This window comes from Somniosus microcephalus, chromosome 10, assembly GCF_052327205.1.
Source record: "Somniosus microcephalus isolate GS21.2 chromosome 10, FLI_Smic_1.0, whole genome shotgun sequence".
Taxonomy (NCBI): Eukaryota; Metazoa; Chordata; class Chondrichthyes; order Squaliformes; family Somniosidae; genus Somniosus; species Somniosus microcephalus.
In genome coordinates, this window is record NC_140996.1 from 39,905,465 (window position 1) to 39,926,364 (window position 20,900).

Genomic DNA, 20,900 nt, shown 5'->3' on the forward strand with positions numbered 1-20,900 from the left:
TAGCTATGGTAGTCCCAAAGCTTGTAACACTTGGTTTCCTTCATGGTCTTGCTGTGCATCCCGGTACAGTTGAGTTCAGGTGCCTTGTGTATCTTAGTGGTGTCCTTTCTATCATGGCATCAATACTCCTGGAATAACCGGTGATCATGCACTCAGTACGATTGGCAGATAGTACATCTTCCAGAATATTATTCTGCCCCTAATTCAAGTATTTTCTAATCTACATATCAGTCCATGCAATCATCATTAAATTAAATCGTTAAGTTTAGGGCTTTCCGGTCCCTAAGTATGTTCAGCCAGGTACGTCTGAGAGAAAAATCTGATGCCAGTGGAGTTTCTTCCTCAGGCATATCAATTTGACCGGCCTTGTGATATCACCCTGAAGGAGATTCATGGGGTGTGATTTATTCTGTGTGGTTGTGTAACAAAATCATAAACTTGTTTCTTATACAAACATTTCTCCAGTCATGAACCTTCCCAATAAATGCAAGGATTGAGTACTGAATTTCTAGGCTATTCAGCAAGTGCACAGTAGACTTCCTGAATACCAAGATAAATTCAGCAGGTATAGTACTGAGATATCTAATCCAATTGCCATTGATTTTCTGTATCTAAATGAATGTGGACAATGTGGACAAGGGCAGCACGGTGGCATAGTGGTTAGCACTGTTGCCTCACAGCGCCAGGGACCCGGGTTCGAATCCGGCCTCGGGTGACTATCTGTGTGGAGTTTGCACATTCTCCCCGTGTTTGCGTGGGTTTTCTCCGGGTGCTCCGGTTTCCTCCCACAGTCCAAAGATGTGCGGGTTAGGTTGATTGGCTATGATAAATTGACCCTTAGTGTTAGGGGGATTAAATACGTGGGGTTACGGGGATAGGGTGGGATATGTGTTGGTGTAGGGGTTACGGGGATCGGGTGGTATATGTGTCAGTGCAGGCTCGATGGGCCGAAATGGCCTCTATCTGCACTGTGGGGTTTCTGTGATTCTGTGATTCTGTGAATTGATTTTCTCCAAGTGGATTCTAGATACTAGAAATAAATGCAGTGTAAAGTGGTAAACATAGTGCCCAGAAATTCGGGTCGGGGGCTTCCCGCGGGTGCAAGCCCCCGACCTGCACTTACCTAGCGTGCTGGCCGTTGAGCTGTGGGCCCCCGTGGGATTCCGATCCTGGGCCTGGTCCAATTGCAGGCATGCAGTGCTTGCATATCCCAGGGGTGCAGTTAGTTCGATGCGTCCCCTGGGGAGCCAATCGAAGCAGGGAATGATTCATTCATAAGTTTGACAGGAATTGCTGTCAAACTTAGAAATACTATGAGCCCCAAAACATCAATAAATCTTCAAATACATTTTTCTTAAATCACATTTTTTAAATAAACTATAAATTACATGAAATAACTATTTTAAACAATAATTTAAATTTTTGAAAAAATAATTTTATTTTCTAACGGGGCTAAAAATAAACTTACCTTTCTTTAAAGTATTTAAAAATAAAAAACCTGTGGAAAAAATGTTTTAATTTGAATTAATTCACCACTTACCTTGTAAAAAGCAGGCCTTGCAACTGCTTTTTAAATATCTAACTTCTGGAGACTTACCCTCTCGGGACAACGTGCAAGAAAAACGTAAGTCCGACGCGCACGCGCAGCCTCTCCCGCGCATGCGTTCGACCTCTTAACCCCTGCTTTCAGGGGAACGGAAGTGCCGGTTTCCCGCGCATGTGCAGTGCATGCAGGGAACCGGCACTTCCATTGGGCTTACGGGTGAGTACCCCGTGCGTACTCACCCGTGGAGACCCGAATTTCTGGGCCATTAGTAACTCCACCCTCCGTACATATGGAACTTCCATAAGTATGAATGGGGATCACTTAAAAAATACACGAACACATGGAATAATTTTTTTTTTAATTACATATTTAAAATTAATTAAAATGCCATTTAATTAAATATTTTAAACAAAAATATATATGTTTTAACAGGGCTAAAAATAAACTTACCTTATTGGACAGGGTTTTTAGTGCATAAATGAGTGATAAAATTTTATTTTTCTATTTTAAAAATTCTTATGCTGGTAAAAGCAGGCCTAAGAATTTGATGGGCATTCAGCGGGCGGAAGTCGGGCAAATAGCACAGCTCTCCACCCTCGGAGGCCCAACTCCCAGGGATGCGGAGGATCTGTCAAGAGGATTCTTGACAGATCACAAGTTCCGAGTTTTAGCACATGCGCTTCGCATGCCTTGTGAGGGAATATGCCATAGTTCAGCAAGATACACCATAATATGAACAGAATACTGATATTATTAATACATGATATACTGGGTTTAAAAATCTAAAGCCTCGGAGACACAAGCTGTAAACAGAAAACAGGCTTCTGAGATAAAGATCAGTTGTTTAACAAAGTTGTAAAAACCAATCAAGCTTTGAAATGGGAATCAGTTAAATATACTAAAACAATGGGCTGGATGTTGTCAATGGGGACGTGATGGAGGCGGGACTCCCACTTTTTGGATTGTAGTCCCGCCTCCATCGACTTGTGGCCAACCCACGCTATTTTCCCTTGCTTGACCTTGTTGAGCCCACCCAGCAGGCTCAGCAGGCCAATTAAGGGACATATGGTTACTGGTGACGTTGGCAATTGACATTTCATCTGTCAAGAGCTTTTGACAGATGAAAAATCAGTATTTGACGGCTCTGTGAAGCTGTCAAACACTGACAATCTGTCTTCTAACTTGAGTCCTTTTACTCAGATTCAGTTAGAGAGCTCTCCAGACCAGAAAGCAGAAGGCTGCAGCTTTTCACAGTTCAGCGGCCATTCTGCTTTCTGTGCCGGTGAACTGAGGGACTCCCGAGAACTAACGGAAGGAAGCCAGCAGGAGAAAGTAAAGGTAAGTAAAATGTATTAAATCACTTTACACTTACCTCTGCACACATGCGCCCATCACTTACCTGCACAACGGACATCTCGACCCCTCCAGCCCCTTCAGACCGACAGTCCGCCTCACTAACTTGGCGTGGTTCGGAGCCATTGGGAAGCCCACACTTCAGGGCTAAAAATAGGGTTTAGGCAAGAAGGAAAGGGAGGAGGGGTAGCATTACTGGTTAAAGAAGGGATTAACACAATTGTAATGAAGGATATTAGCTCTGATGAGGTGGAATCTGTATGGGTAGAATTGAGAAATACTAAGGGGAAAAAAACAGTAGTGGGAGTGGTATATAGACCTCCAAACAGTAAGGCGGAGGTTGGGGATGGCATTAAAAGGGAAATTAAAGAAGCGTGCAATAAGGGCACAGCAGTCATCATGGGTGACTTTAATCTACATATAGATTAGGCTAACCAAACTAGTAACAATACTGTGGAGGAGGAATTTCTGGAGTGTTTACGGGATGGTTTCCTGGACCAATATGTCGAGGAACCAGCCAGAGATCAGGCCATCTTAGACTGGGTATTATGTAACGAGAAAGGATTAATTAGCAATCTTGTTGTATGAGGCCCCTTGGGTCGGAGCGATCATAATATGATCAAATTCTTCATTAAGATGGAGAATGAAGTAGTTGACTCAGAAACTAGGGTCCTCAATTTAAATAAAGGAAACTACGATGGTCTGAGGAGCGAGTTGGGTAGGATTGATTGGGGAATGGCACTCAAAGGTTTGACGGTGGATAGGCAATTGCAAACATTCAATGACCGAATGGATGAACTACAGAAGTTGTTCATCCCAGTTTGGCATAAAAATAAAACAAAAAAGGTAACTCAATCGTGGCTAACAAGGGAAATTAGGGATAGCATAAGATCCAAGGAGAGGACATACAAATTGGCCAAAAAATCAATAATCCTGAGGATTGGGAGCAGTTTAGGAGTCAACAAAGGAGGACAAGGGATTAATTAAGAAACGGAAAATAGAATATGAGAGTAAGCTTACAGGGAACATAAAAACTGACTGTAAAAGCTTTTATAGATATGTAAAGAGGAAAAGATTGGCGAAGTCAAGTGTAGGTCCCTTGCAGTCAGAATCGGGGGAATTTATAATGGGGAGCAAAGAAATGGCAGGCCAACTAAATACATATTTTGATTCTGTCTTCACAAAGGAGGACATAAATAACCCCCCAGAAATACCGCGGAACATAGGGTCTGATGAAAGGGTGGAACTGAAAGAAATCAGTATTTGTAGGGAAATGGTGTTAGGAAAATTGATGGGACTGAAGGCCGATAAATCCCCAGGGCCTGATAATTTATATCCCAGGGTACTTAAGGAAGTGGCCCTAGAAATAGCTGATGCATTGCTGGTCATCTTCCAGAACTCGATAGACTCTGGAACAGTACCCATGGATTGGAGGGTAGCTAATGTTACCCCACTATTCAAAAAAGGTGGCAGAGAAAAAGTGGGGAATTATAGACCGGTAAGCCTGACATCGGTAGTGGGGAAAATGCTAGAGTCCATTATAAAAGATGTAATTGCAGAGCACTTGGAAAGCAGTGACAGGATCGGACAAAGTCAACATGGATTTACAAAAGATAAATCATGCTTGACTAATCTACAGGGATTTTTTGAGGATGTAACCAGTAAAATAGATAAGGGAGAACCAGTGGATGTGGTGTATTTGGATTTCCAGAAGGCTTTCGATAAGGTCCCGCATAAGAGGTTAGCGTGTAAAATAAAGGCACATGGGATTGGGGGCAAGGTATTGACTTGGATAGAGAACTGGTTGGCGGACAGAAAGCAAAGAGTTGGAATAAACGGGTCGTTTTCCGAGTGGCAGGCAGTGACTAGTGGGGTACCGCAAGGATCGGTCCTAGGACCCCAGCTGTTCACAATATATATTAATGATCTGGACGAGGGAATTGGATGTAATATCTCCAAATTTGCAGATGACACAAAGCTGGGTGGGAGGGTATGCTGTGAGGAGGATGTCATGAAACTCCAGTACGATTTGGACAGGTTGGGTGATTGGGCAGAAACATGGCAAATGCACTATAATGTGGATAAATGTGAGGTTATCCACTTTGGTGGCAAAAACAGGAAGGCAGATTATTATTTGAATGGCAATAGATTGGGAGAAGGGGAAGTGCAAAGAGACCTGGGTGTTCTTGTGCACCAGTCGCTGAAGGTAAGCATGCAGGTGCAGCAGGTGGTTAAGAAGGCAAATGGTATGTTGGCCTTCGTTGCAAGGGGGTTCGAGTACAAGAACAAGGATATCTTGCTGCAGTTGTACAGGGCCTTGGTGAGACCGCACCTTGAGTATTGTGTGCAGTTTTGGTCACCTTACCTGAGGAAGGACGTTCTTGCCATGGAGGGGGTGCAGCGAAGATTCACCAGGCTGATACCTGGGATGGCAGGAATGACGTACGAGGAGAGATTGTGTCGATCGGGCTTATACTCACTGGAGTTTAGAAGATTGAGAGGGGATCTCATCGAAACCTATAAAATTCTGTCAGGTCTGGACAGACTAGGTGTAGAAAGGATGATTCTGATGGCCAGGGAGTCCAGAACCAGGGGTCATCGTCTAAGGATAAGGGGTAAGCCATTTAGGACTGAAATGAGGAGGAATTTCTTCACCCAGAGAGTGGTGAACCTGTGGAATTCTCTGCCACAGAGGGCGGTGGAGGCCAGTTCATTAAATATATTCAAGAAAGAGTTGGGGATATGGGGAGAAGGCAGGGACAGGGTACTGAATTTGGATGATCAGCCATGATCTCATTGAATGGCGGAGCAGGCTCGGAGGGCCGAATGGCCTACTCCTGCTCCTATCTTCTATGTTTCTATGTTTCTATAAGTCCATCGCGAAGATGAGCAGAGCCTTTGTGGAGTCATTGGCGCATGAACGCAGCACCACAGAAAGGATGGCAACCTCCTTGGAAAGGCTGGCTACGGCCATGGAGGCAGTAAGTCGCCTGAGTGAGGAAAACATGGTGAGTGTTCAGAATAGAATGACATCTCTGTAGGAGCGATGGTCAGCTATTGAACAGAGAAACCAGACCTTCATGGAAGTCCTTCTGAATAGGACTGCCAGTGCAGAACCGGGTCCCCATGGCCCCCGTGATGTGAAGCATGGTGCTCTCAAGCCACTTGCAAGCACTGAGGGGGACCTGACCCATGAGAGGGAAGTTGGTGGCAGTCATCGAGGAAGTGGGGGCCCCTCTCCAAGCGCTCACACTTCCATGCCACTGCAGATCCCTCGGTCAGAGCCCCACCAGAGTCCACACCCAACTGAGATCGGCGTCTCAACCACTGCACAGCCACAGGAGCAACAGACTGTTGACGAGCCCTCACAGATTCGCAACCCCAGAGGACGCCCGCCAAAGGTGTCGAGACAGGAGCAGCAAGAAAGTTAGCAAGGGGCCTTCACATCTGCTGAAGCCACAGGGGAAGCATCACGTAGGAGCATGTGTAAGAGAGAGATACTGCACAAATAGTCACAAGGGTAGTTACTTGGGTGAAATGTTATGTTTATTTTTAAAATGCCATCAGTTGGTTATGTAAATTAAAATTCTGATGGCAACTGTTGCAGTGTGTCATTTTGCAAATGGGCCTTCCACATTGAGGGCTTAGGATTACTTGCAATTGTCAGTATGTTGCTGAGAGTGCTAGGATTCCTCTGGTTCTTGGCCATTGTCGATGCTCTGGTAAGAAGCTGCAAGGCAGAAGTGCTTGATTGGCTAGGCTAAGAAAATCTGGCCAAGATGTGTGTGTTCCTTGCATCCCGGGCAGCAATGTAGTCGCGTGCTGGCGCCTTCTGGCCTGTGCAGCTTCAGGTAGGTCAGCAACTGCTTGGCGCTCCTGTTATTGCTGCTGCTGTTGGTGGTGCTGTTGTTGATGGTTCAGCTGCTGCCATGGCTGGTCTTCATCCTCATCTGATGTCCAGGAGGAAAAGAAATAAATGGTTCCCATGCTTCTGCTATATGCCTCAGTTGCAGAAGTGCTCAGTCGTGGTGTCGAGAGGGGTTTCCCAAGAGGTCACACTGGAGATGGGTGTCAGGCTCCAAAATTCCACAGCTATGGTTATGCCTGCTAAAAGACCCCCCAGACCTGAGACAACAAAGTCCTGCCACCTGCACTGATGACTGATCAAATCTCCTTTTTAATGGTGGAGCTGCAGCTGATAGTCAGCAATCCAATTGTGCTCCCGTCAGGTTTCACTGTCGTGTTTCAGAGGAGACGAGAATCACGTGGGAAACATGTTAAAATTGGAATGGCCTCTCAAAATGGGATTATAGAGGCAATTTAGTGGTTATTAAGGGCCTTAAGGGCCTATCCTGCCTCTTGGAAGCAGGACGGAGATGGGATCAGAAACCACGCAGTTGGGAAAATTGCTTGGAGGTGGGATGGAGGCAGGTTCGGGCCCGCCCACCACTTTTTGCAATTTTACCTCCCCACGCGCCTCCATTCCCACCTCCTCAGGTCTGGCAAAATCAAGCCCATTGTGTTTGTCTTGAACTTGTAGCAGAAAGGAGACTCAATGGGCTGGATTTTCATTTTGAGGCAGGTAGGAGGCGAGACTACAACTTTTGGGGTTGTAGTCCCGCCTCCATCGAGTTGTAGCCAACCCACGCGATTTTGACTTGATTGACCACGTTGAGCCCATCCAGCAGGCTCAGCAGGCCAATTACAGGCCACCCAGCAACAGGTGAGGTCACAGATTGATATTTCATCTGTCAAGACCTTTAGACAGATGAAATATCAGCATTTGACAGCTGTTTGAAGCTGTCAACCACTGACAATCTGTACTGTAAGTTAATTCCTTCCTCACTGGATGATTTAGAGATCTCTCCAGAACAGAAAGCTGAATGCTGCAATTTTTGACAGATCGAGGCCATTCTGCTTTCTGTGCCAGTGAGATGAGGGACTCCCATGACCTGAAGAAAGGAAGGCTGTAAAGGTAAGCAAAACTTCTTTACACACTTTAAACACACCAAACACGCATACCTCTTCACTCATGCACACATCACTCACCTGAACACTGGACATCTTGACCCCTCCAAGCACTTCAGCCCGATGGCCCACCTCGCTAACTTGGTGTGGTTTGGTGCCATCAGGATCCCACACTTCAAGAATGAAAATAGGGATTAGGCTAAAAACTGCCTGTTAACTACCATTGTAAGAATGGCATCAAACAGAAAGCATAGCTATCATATTGTTTTTATGGTGGTTTTTGGAACACCTAAAAGTAGAGATATAAGTATGCATGCAATAGTTCAATTGACAGTAAGAATAGAAAGCATTCAACAGAGAGAATCAATAAAGACAATCAGCTGACATCAGCAGAGAACTTCAAAGAATAAACCACTGCAAAAAGGGTATAAAAATCAGAACTTTTCAAACAGAAAGTCAGAACTCGCTGAACGGGCCAAGTGTTTCTCAACTTCACAGGCACGCTCTGTATGTTTTTAACTTTGAGTCTCGGGTAATGAAAGTAATTGATTTTGGTGGATGTTCTGGATTTTGAAATAATTAAGAAATGTAGAAAGGTAACGATGAGAGTAAGCTTGAAGGGAACATAAAAACTGACTTAAAAGCTTTTATAGATATGTGAAGAGAAAAAGGTTGGTGAAGTCAAGCGTAGGTCCCTTGCAGTCAGAATCAGGGGAATTTATAATGGGGAACAAATAAATGGCAGACCAATTAAATACATACTTTGGATCTGTCTTCACAAAGGAGGAGGCAAATAACCTCCAAGAGATGTCGGGGAACATAGGGTCTAATGAGAGGGAGGAACTGAAATAAATCAGTATTTGTAGGGAAATGGTGTTAGGGCAATTGACGGGATTGAAGGCCGATAAATCCCCAGGGCCTGATAATCTACATCCTAGGGTACTTAAGGAAGTGGCCCTAGAAATAGTAGATGCATTGCTGGTCATCTTCCAAAATTCGATAGACTCTGGAACTGTACCCATGGATTGGAGGGCAGCTAATGTTACCAAACTATTCAAGAAAGGTTGTAGAGAGAAAACGGGGAATTATAGACCGGTAAGCCTGACATCGGTAGTGGGGAAAATGCTAGAGTCCATTATAAAAGATGTAATAGCAGAGCACTTGGAAAACAGTGACAGGATCGCAAAAAGTCAACATGAATTTACAAAAGGTAAATCATGCTTGACTAATCTACTGGAAGTTTTTTGAGGATGTAACTGGTAAAATTGATAAGGGAGAACTAGTGGATGTGGTGTATTTGGACTTTCAGAAGGATTTCGATAAGGTCCCGCATAAGAGATTAGCGTGTAAAGCTAAGGCACATGGGATTGGGGGCAAGCTATTGACTTGGATAGAGAGCTGGTTGGCAGACAGAAAGCAAAGAGTTGGAATAAACGGGTTTTTTTCCGAGTGGCGGGCAGTGACTAGTGGGGCACCACAGGGATCGGTCCTGGGACCCCAGCTATTCACAATATATATTCATGATCTAGACGAGGGAATTGGATGTAATATCTCCAAGTTTGCAGACGACACAAAGCTGGGTGGGAGTGTGTGCTGTGAGGAGGATGCCGAGAAACTCCAGTATGATTTGGACAGGTTGGGTGATTGGGCAGAAGCATGGCAGATGCACTATAATGTGGATAAATGCGAGGTTATCCACTTTGGTGTCAAAAACAGGATGGCAGATTATTATCTGAATGGCAATAGATTGGGAGAAGGGGAAGTGCAACAAGACCTGGGTGTCCTTGTGCACCAGCCGCTGAAGGTAAGCATGCAGGTGCAGCAGGCGGTCAAGAAGGCAAATGGTATGTTGGCCTTCATAGCGAGAGCGTTCGAGTACAGGAACAAGGAAGTCTTGATGCAGTTGTAAAGGGCCTTGGTGCAACCACACCTGGAGTTTTGTGTGCAGTTTTGGTCGCCTTATCTGAGGAAGGATGTTCTTGCCATGGAGGGAGTTCAGCGAAAATTCATCAGGCTGATACCTGGGATGGCAGGAATGACGTATGAGGAGAGATTGGGTTGATTGGGCTTATACTCGCCGGAGTTTAGAAGAATGAGAGGGGATCTCATTGAAACTTATAAAATACTAACAGGACTAGATAGACTGAATGCAGGAAGGATGTTCCCGATGGCTGGGGAGTCCAGAACCAGGGGTCACAGTCTAAGGATAAGGGGTAAGCCATTTAGGACTGAGATGAGGAGGAATCTCTTCACCCAGCGAGTGTTGAACCTGTGGAATTCTCTACCAAACAAGGCAGTAGAGGCCAATTCATTAAATATATTCAAGAAGGAGTTAGATATATTTCTTAAGGCTAAAGGGGTCAAGGGATATGGAGAGAAGGCAGGGACAGGGTACTGAATTTAGATGATCAGCCATGATCACATTGAATGGCGGACCGGGCTCGAGGGGCCGAATGGCCTTCTCCTGCTCCTATCTTCTATGTTTCTATGAAGTAAAGATTTGAGAATAAGGATCACTGAGAAATCAGAAATGTAAGCTATCTGTATTTTGAATTGTTAATGTTGCAACAGAATCAACAGCTTTTAAAAGAATGTCGGCTCTTAAGTAAAACAATATATTTTTAGAATTGTCTCAAAGAGTAATTCTGTATAAACTCGCGAACCCAATTTCTGTACACTCTTTTGTAAGGAGTTGCAGAATTCTTGGGGGTATTCTGGACCCTCATAATATCCGGAAGGTTACAGTCTAGTTAAACTTATTAAAAGTGCTATCTAGAGGATGGTAACATCTTCAGTCATTCATTTCCTTTAGGGAGAGATAGCCTGAACCATTAGACATATATACGCATCTTATGGAATTTGGCTATTTCTACCTTAAGTTGAAGGTGAAAGTCTGGGCAATATGCCTGATCTGGGGTAGCCCGAAAGGGTAGGACTTGTAATTATCCCAACGAGTGTATTAACGAGTTGATAGAAAACCTATACTTATATTTATATCTATATCCATGTTGTAGATTGTTAAGTATAGAAGGAGTGTTTACTGACAGTGGTTCTGAGACCCAGATTTAAGCCTCTAGAGATGACAAGACCCTGATCAGGCCTTGTAGAACTTAAATCAGAACTCCCTCAAAATACCATTGAGGTCTAGAAGCTTCTTATAAAGTTCATATTAAATCCTAACCGAGGTTAGGTCCTGACGAAATGTTAAACCATAACCGAAGTTAGGTCTTAAAGAAATGCCAAATCCTGTCGGAATTGGCCAAGTTTTTTTATTAGAAAATTTAAACAATTGCTTTATTAGGGGAAATAATCCTATCCCTGTACCTCCAAAAAACCAAGTGATAATTTTTGATATAGAAGGCTTTGATGCAGAAGGAGCTGTTAGAACTCATGGCACGATTAATGTTGATCCCCAGAACCAGGGGATACAGAATATCCTGTGGGATAATCAAAGGAATACTCCAAATCCAATAAATTCCTTAATGATAAGGTGCACACCTGCACAATTGGGAGGCCTAATGAATGGTGCCCAACAAGGTGGTGGCAACCATGGCCGAATAGCAGGACCCGGAGCAGCCTATGCTCCTGGGGGCCATGGATTCCAGTTAAGGTGGCAAACTCATGATGAAATAAATGAGAACAATCTTTGAGAAAACTATAGACAGCTTAGAATCCATTATAATCAATGCCGACAGGCACTAGCTCACTCTTATCTAAATGCTGGAGGCGCAATGATTAATGGTCCAGTAAACCAACCCCAGCAACCACAAATTGCGCCCCTAGGTCAAGTAAACCTGAGCTCTATCTACACCATGTGTGGTAGACCAGGAACCAAGAGACACCCCAACAATCCTCAGCTTGGATGGGGATAGTAGTAGGGACTTTTCGAGATTCCTATTCTTTATATCCAAAAGAATTACTGTCTATACCCCTTGCTGAAGCCGCAGCATTGCGGTATGTTTTAAAGAAAGCAGACTTTATTAAACCCACACTGTGGGAAGAAATTCTCCATTCGAGAATGGAGAAAAAGAATAGTCAGGTGATTCATATCAACGGGCATACCACTGGAAAAGTGCACTCAAAAGGAAACAGCCTTGCAGATGAACAAGCAAAATGGTCGGTCTGCATGACACCCCCTCGAGAGGGGCCTGCCAATGTTAGTGTAATCACTAGGGCAGAATGGGCAGCTAATCAAGATGAGGAACTGATTTAGATATTAGACCCAATAACAGAGGATCCACCAGAATGTCCAGCAAGGTACTTTTACTCGGAAACCTCTATGGGTATTGTACTAGTTAAGTTGCCCAAAGGAAACCGAGAAGTAGCCCGAGCCACAAACGAGAACAGCTTGTAAAAGAAGTTCACAAGGGCATAAGTCAATCACATTGTGGTGCCAGAAAAACATTCTGCAAATTGACCCTTATATTGGTGGCCAGGCATGCTTAAAGCATGTAAAACATACATGGCAAATTGTGAGCCATGCTATTCCACCAATAATCATCACTAAATTAAGCCACCAACATTGGCTCCTGTGAAAGCTGATGAGCAAATGGGAAAATTCTTTATTGACTTTAGTTTACCACTTCCCCCATTTCTGGAATAGAGACATGTTCTCGTTTGTGTGGATGGATGCACTTCCTTCTGCTGACTGGTCCCCACAAACTGTTTCGGAAAACGCACTCGCCAGGGCTATTTCTGATATAATTACTGTAGCTGGTGCACCCAAAATCTTACACTCCGACTAAGGCGGAGCCTTTTCTCTAAGGTCTTCAAAGACTATTGTAAACAAAGGGGGATTGAGTTAGAGCACAGCATGCCACATCATCTGCAATCAGTGGGGCTGGTAGAATGTAAGAAATCAGGAAGTAATAAAGTTATTGGTCAAACTGTTGAGAATCAGGGAACCGCCAGCATTCCGGAAGTACAGCTATCACTCAATAATGTGCCCACATCTGCATCAGGGACAGTGTCCCCTAAGAAACTCCATATTATCTGATGTATGGGGTTGAGATGCATACACTACTTACCCATAGTTCTTTTATTGCCTCTACACACTCTGAGTCCTTGACCCGACAGCGACAGTTAGATTTAAAAAAAAGAAGTAACAAAGGAGATTCATTGAATTGATCAGAGGATAAGGGAAGCAAATAGGCAGAAAAGATTGACAAATGAAGTATGGCAACCCATAGTAGGAGAATGGGTACAGGAAAAGAAGTTTGAGCAAAAACCTGGTTTAAGACTGAAGTGGAAAAAACCTGTTCAAATACATTCTATTATTAACGAAAGAACAGTTCAAATACATATTAACCAGCTGAATGACAAGCATATTTTTAAAACTGTCTCCATAAATAATATCAAAAGATGTCCTGAATGATACCGGAAAGGAGGAACGATATAAAGTGCAGTCATGCACTGTCTTTAAAGACCCAGCTTGGAGTATGACACAGGAAATGGATATGATCAAATTACTGATGACTTCTACATGTTGCTTGACAACACATCAGGAATTGGATTTGTGAAAAGCAGAAACCGAAACAAGGAAAGATCAACAAGTTACTTCAGCGAAGGAAGAAGACACTGCGGATAAAAGAAGGAATCAACTAAGTGCCTGGTAGGGCCTTAACGAAAACATGCATTGGTACACATGCCGGATCAAAGAAACAGCGTGTCAAGCTTCAACAAGTTACAACTGATGTTTTCTTGACTCGTATGAAGAACTCATCTCTACAGAACGTATATCTGCCGATTGGACATTCTAAGGGCATTGTTGTTTCGCTCATAGCATGACTATGTACTTATCATCTTTTAAATTGTGTACAATTTTAAAATAAGACAAAACATTGTCCTAGGATGACTTCAAAGGAATTTTCATGCAGCACATGATCGTGCATCTCGTGAACTTAATATGGTATTGTAACCTCATGAGGATCATTGACCAAACTCTGCCCTGATGTTATGAGCTCATCTTTTGGTCAAGAAGCAGGTATGAGGGAATATGCCATATTTCAGAAAAATGCACCATAATATGAACAGAATACTGATATTATTAATAAATGATGTACTGGGTTTAAAAACCTAAAGCCTCGGAGACACAAGCTGTAAACAGAAAACAGGCTTCTGAGATAAAGATAAGTTTTTTAACAAAGTTGTAATAAGCAAACAAGCTTTGAAATGGGAAATAGTTAAATATACTAAAACAATGACTCTATTGAAATGGCAGTTTGGCACTTCCAGAGGGTCTAGAGTTTGGAGGGAACACAATGAGAAGACCCAGTTTAAGGTGTTAAAAGCTAACAAGTTGAACAGAAACACAAACATTAAAAACCATGTGCCTTTGAAAAGATGAGATCAAGTAAAAGAAACACCTGCTGGTCAAATAGTTTTTATGTTAAACTTGGAAGACAGGAAACACGATTAAATATGCAACCAATTGAGATAGCTAGAAATGCATGAAACACTCTGGCCAAAGTGTCTTTAATATATACATAGTAAATATGATACCAACAATAACACTTTGAAGATATGACTTCATTAGATGCACCAAGCAATTACATTGTGTTTGTATTGAACTTGGAGCAGTAAGGAGACTCAATGTCTGCTAAAAAACAGTTAAGTCAATATTAAGAATTGAATGAAAGAATTTTGTAAGAATGGTATGAAACAGAAAGCATAGCTGTCATATTGTTTCTATGATGGTTTTTGGAACAACTAAAGGTAGAGACATAATTATGCATGCAATAGTTGAATTGACAGTAAGAATAGGAAGCATTCAAAAGAGAGAATCAATAAAGACAATTAGCTGACATCAGCAGAGAACTTCAAAGAATAAACCACTGCAAAAAGGGTATAAAAATAAGAGCTTTTCAAACAGAAAGTCAGAACTCGCTGAATGGGCCAAGCGTTTCTCAACTTCACAGGCATGCTCTGTAAGTTTTTAAGTTTGAGTCTCGGGTAATCAAAGTAATTGATTTTGGTGGATGTTCTGGATTTAGAAATAATTAAGAAATGTAGAAATGTAGCAAAGTAAAGATTTGAGTATAAGGATCTCTGAGAAATAAGAAATGTAAGCTATATGTATTTTGAATTGTTAATGCTGCGACAGTATCAACAGCTGTTAAATGAATGTCGGCACTTAAATAAAACAATATATTTTTAGAATTGTCTCCAAGAGTAATTCTGTATAAACTTGCAAACCCAATTTCTGCACACGCTTTTGTAAGGAGTTGCAGAATTCACTCCACGTGGTGTCAAGAAATGGCTGAAGACACTAGATACTGCAAAGGCTATGAGCCCTGACAACATTCCGGCAATAGTACTGAAGACTTGTGCTCCAGAACTAGCTGCGCCCCTAGCCAAGCTGTTCCAGTACAGCTACAACACTGGCATCTACCTGGCAATGTGGAAAATTGCCCAAGTATGTCATGTCTACAAAAAGCAGGACAAATCTGATCTGGCCAATTACCGTCCCATCAGTCTACTCTCAATCATCAGCAAAGTGATGGAAGGTGTCGTCGACAGTGCTATCAAGCGGCACTTACTCAGCAATAACCTGCTAACTGATGCCCAGTTTGGGTTCCGCCAGGGCCAATCAGCTCCTGACCTCATTACAGCCTTGGTCCAAACATGGACAAAAGAGCTGAACTCAAGAGGTGAGGTGAGAGTGACTGCCCTTGACATCAAGGCAGCATTTGATCGAGTGTGGCATCAAGGAGCCCTAGCAAAACTGAAGTCAATGGGAATCAAGGGGAAAACTCTCCATTGGTTGGAATCATACCTAGCACAAAGGAAGTTGGCTGTGGTTGTTGGAGGTCATTCATCTCAATCACATGACATCACTGCAGGAGTTACTCAGGGCAGTGTCCTAGGCCCAACCATCTTCAGTTGTTTCATCAATGACCTTCCCTCCATCATAAGGTCAGAAGTGGGGTTGTTCGCTGATGATTGCACACTGTTCAGCACCATTCGAGACTCGTCAGATACTGACGCAGTCCGTGTCCAGATGCAGCAAGACCTGGGCAACATTCAGACTTGGGCTGACAAGTGGCAAGTAACATTCGCACCACACAAGTGCCAGGCAATGACCATCTCCAACAAGCGAGACTCTAACCATCTCCCCTTGACATTCAATGGCATTACCATCGCTGAATCCCCCACTATCAACATCCTGGGGGTTACCATTGATCAGAAACTGAACTGGACCAGCCATATAAATACTTTGGCTACAAGAGCAGGCCAGAGGCTGGGAATTCTGCGGCGAGTGTCTCACCTCCTGCCTCCCCAAAGCCTTTCCACCATTTACAAGGCACAAGTCAGGAGTGTGATGGAATACTCTCCACTTGCCTGGATGAGTGCAGCTCCAACAACACTCAAGAAGCTCGACACCATTCAGGATAAAGCAGCCCGCTTGATTGGCACTCCATCCACCACCTTCAACATTCACTCCCTCCACCACCGGCGCACTGTGGCTGCAGTGTGTCTACAAGCTGCACTGCAGCAACCCGCCAAAGCTCCTTCAACAGCACCTTCCAAACCCGTGACCTCTACCACTTAGAAGGACAAGGGCAGCAGATGTATGCGAACATCACCACCTACAAGTTCCCCTCCAAGCCACACACCATCCTGACTTGGACCTGTGTCGCCGTTCCTTCACTGTCGCTGGGCCAAAATCCTGGAACTCCCTTCCTAACAGCATTGTGGGTGTACCTACACCATATGGACTGCAGCGGTTCAAGAAGGCAGCTCACCACCATCTTCTCAAGGGCAATTAGGGATGGGCACTAAATGCAGGCCTAGCCAACGACTCCCACATCCCATCAATGAATAAATAAAAAATAAAAAAATTCTGGGGGTTATTCCGGACCCTCATAATATCCAGAAGGTTACAGTCTAGTTAAGCTTATTAAAATGCTATTTGGAGGACGGTAACATCTTCAGTCGTTCCTTTCCTTTAGGGAGAGATAGCCTGAACCTTTAGACCCATCTAAGCTTCTTATGGAATTCTGCTTCCTCTAACTTAAGTTGAAGGTGAACGTCTGGGGAATACGCCTGATCTGGGGTAGTCCGAAAGGGCTAGGATTTGTAATTATCCCCTCAGCCTAAACCCAGAACTTGTGTGACCCCTACGGACACAGTGCGCACCTCATATGCACCCATAGGGGTCGCAAAATACGGCCCATTATTTATTCTTCCAGAGCCAACAGTGGGATTTCCTGAAAGAACAATGGAAATTAGTTGAAAGGCACCACAAGGATAAACAATACAAAGTAAAAATCCCATTTGATAAGGTTTGTAATTTATAATAAGTTTCCCAACAATCCAGAAAGTTATGGCATGAGGTTAAAATTATTTGTTACACAGGCATTTAACACAAGCATAGTTTGCTCAAGTTAGTTCACAGCAGAATAGAGTGTCCACAGCGCCTGGTCTGCACTCAATGGGCTCGATTTTCCCAGCCCCGAGGAGGCGGGTTTGGAGGTGTGTGAGTTGTTAAAATCACCAAAACTGGCGGGCGGGCCGTTCCCTCCTCCATCCCGCCTCTGAGCAATTTTCCCAAGTGCGTGTTTTCTGAACCACTTTCCATCCCGCCTCCAAGAGGTGGGATAGGCCCTTAAGGCCCTTAATAACCACTTAATTGCCTCTGTAATCCCATTTTGAGAGGCCTTTCCGATTTTAACACATTTCCCCCATCCTACACGCCTCCTCTGGAACACACCAGGTAAACCTGGCAGCCTCACTAGTGGATTGCTTACGAACAGCTGCAGCTCCACCATTACAAAGGAGTTTTCACCGATGATCATTTGCAGGTGGCAGAACTTTGTTGTCTCAGGTCTGGGGGAACTTTTAGCAGGCATACTCAGTGTCGTGGAAGTTTGGAGCCTGACACCCATCTCCAGTGTGACCTCCTGGGAAACCCCTCTCTCCGCCTTGACTAAGGGCTTCCTCAACTGAGGCATATACCAGAAACATGGCGACCATTTATTTCCTTTCCTCCTGGACATCAGATTTGGATGAAGACCAGCCGCGGCTGCAGCAGAACCATGAGCAACAGCAGCATCAACAGCAGGAACATCAACTGGAGCGCCAAGCTGCTTGTCACCCACCTGAAGATGCACAGGCCAGAAGGTGCCAGAGCGCCACCAAATTGCTGCCCGGGATGCAAGGGATGCACTCATCCTGGCCAGATTTGCTTAGCCTGCACAATCAAACACTTTAGTCTCATTCCTTCTTACCAGATCATCGACAATGGAGAAGAACCTACGGAATCCTATCACCCTGACCACCATCCTGATAATCGCAAGGTGCCCTAAGCCCTCAATGTGAAAGTCCTATTTGCAAAATGACACAGGCCACAACTTCAACAGTTTGCCATTAGAACACTTTATAATACAATCACAATGATGGCTGGTCCAAAAACAAAACAACACAGCACCCAAGTGACTACCCTTGTGACTACTTGTGCTTTATCTTCCTCTTACACGTGCTCCTACGTGGTGCTTCCTCTGTGGCTTCAGCAGATGTGGAGGCCCCTTGCTCGCTATCTTGCTGCTCCTGTCTCGACACCTTTGGCGGGCATCCTCTGGGGTGGCGAATCTGTGCGGGCTCGCAAACAGTCTACTGCTCCTACGGCTGTGCAGGGGCTGAGGCGCCCATCTCATTTGAGTGATGTGATAAATCCATGTAGTGGAACAAGAACTCAAAGAGGCGATATCTTGGAACTAGTACGAGTATTTTATTAAAAAAACAGAGTAACAAACATCATGCCTGCCTCCTGGCATTCCATCTTTGCTGACCTTGACAGGAAGCAAAACTCTGACCTTAACAGGAAGCAAACCTCTGACCTTAGCAGCAGCATTGCCTACAGCACCACCTGGTGGATAACCTCAATCATAACATCCAAGATTACTATATCCCTCCCCCCTTAAGATTTCAGTATGAATTTCTTAACAGACAACTATTCCTGAGGGTCACATAAGGAGTCTCCATTCATCATGTTCCATACTTGATGAATCTAACAGTTCAGTATCAATCTCTCTGGTGGCTTGCGAGGCCTTTGTGAACGTCTAACAGTAAAGTCCCTGCTTGTTTGAGGTGAAGCCACCAGCTGCTCCTGAGCAGTGCTCAGAGTATCTGACTCTGCAACAATGGTTTCCTCTTGACAAATAGGTTCCTGTGGAATTGTCTCTGTCCTTGGGGGTGGCACCACAGATGCACTTGGATAACTGGGGGCAACCCTGTCTTCAGTCATTGCATCTGGAACCTTCATTTCAATTTCCCCTTGTCTGGGAAGTATATGATCGACATGTCTGCGTACTACCCTACCATCTCCCAACATGACCTTGTATGATACTGGACCTGTCATTGAGTCTATGAAGCCAGGAATCCACTTTGGTCCATAACTGAAATTCCTGGTAAGGACCGCATCTCCTTCTCCAAAACTTTGGCTCTTTGTTTTTTTGTCATGGTTCTCTTTTTGTTTGTTTTGTCTATTTTCCATTTTCCTTTTTAGGCCTGGGTGGACAAGGTCAAGAGTGGAGCGTAGTCTACGACCTAATAACATCTCAGCAGGAGAGAGTCCTGTCGTGGATTGAGGTGTTATTCTGTAGCTGAACAGAACCCGTGACACTTTGGCTGCTAAACTCCCTTCTACACTTTTTTCATCATCTCCTTAAATGTTTCTACGGCTCTCTCCGCAAGTCCATTCGATGACGGATGATATGGAGCTGAGGTCACCTGCACTATGCCATTTTTTCTCAAGAACTCTTTTGTCTCTGTACTCAAAAAAAACAAGTGGCATTGTCACTCACCACGATCTCCGGTAGCCCTTGATTACTGAAGCTCCGATGCAGGCAGTCTATAGTAGTAGTGGAGGAAGCAGAATTAACAGGATAAACATCCATCCATTTGGAATGTGCATCAATGATTATGAGGAACATCTTCCCCATGAATGGACCCGCATAATCTAAGTGCAATCTTCTCCATGGTTTATCCAGCCACTCCTAGGGGTGGAGAGGAGCCGCTGCTGGTGCCTTCCGGTGTTCCTGACAAGTGTTGTATGTCTTGACAAGATTTTCTATCTCCTCATCTAGCTTTGGCCACCACAAGTAACTCCTAGCCAAGGCTTTCATACGCAAGACCCCAGGATGACACTGATGTAGTTGCTCTAGGATAGACTGTTGTGCTGGCTGTGGAATAATCACTCGTGCTCCCCACAACACGCAACCATCCTGCACACTCAGCTCTGTTTTCCTGACACTGTAGGGTGTGAATTCAGCCCCTTCCGGATGCTGTGGCCATCCCCTCACCACATATTCTCGAACACTAGACAGTACTGGATCTTTACCTGTCCATGTTCTTACTTGCTCTGCAGTCACAAGTGCCGTGTCAGTGTCCTCCAACATCAAAACTCTGTCCTCTGGAGGTGCACGGATAGGTGTGCCTGGCAGTGGAAGACGGCTCAAGGCATCTGCGTTCCCATGGTACTTGCCCGCCTTGTAGATGATGACATACTCATATGCCCTCAACGTCACTGCCCACCTCTGGATCCGGGGTGACACCATCTGTGGAACTGCTTTCATTTCATTGAAAAGAGAGAGAAGAGGTTTATGATCGGTGCATATTGTGAACTTCCTGCCATATATGTACTTGTGGAACCTCTGTAACCCAAACATTATTGCTAACCCCTCTTTGTCTAATTGGGAATAGGTTTTTCTGCTGGTGTTAGAATTTGGGACATAAACCCTATTGGTCTTTCAGTTCCATCTTCCATTCAGTGTAAAAGAACTGCCCCCACCCCCTAAGGTGAAGCATCACAAGAGAGAATGATGTCTTTCTCTGCACTGTAGTGAGCCAGCACATCCGACGACAGCATCAGTTTCTTGGACTGTTCAAATGAAACCCCCTGCTCCTCTCCCCACTGCCACTGTGTCTCCTTGCCCAGTAGTTTGTGAAGAGGTGCTATCACAGTTGACTAGTTTGGTAAAAACCTGTTATAATAGTTCAGCAGTCCCAGGTAAGCTTTTAACACAGCCACATT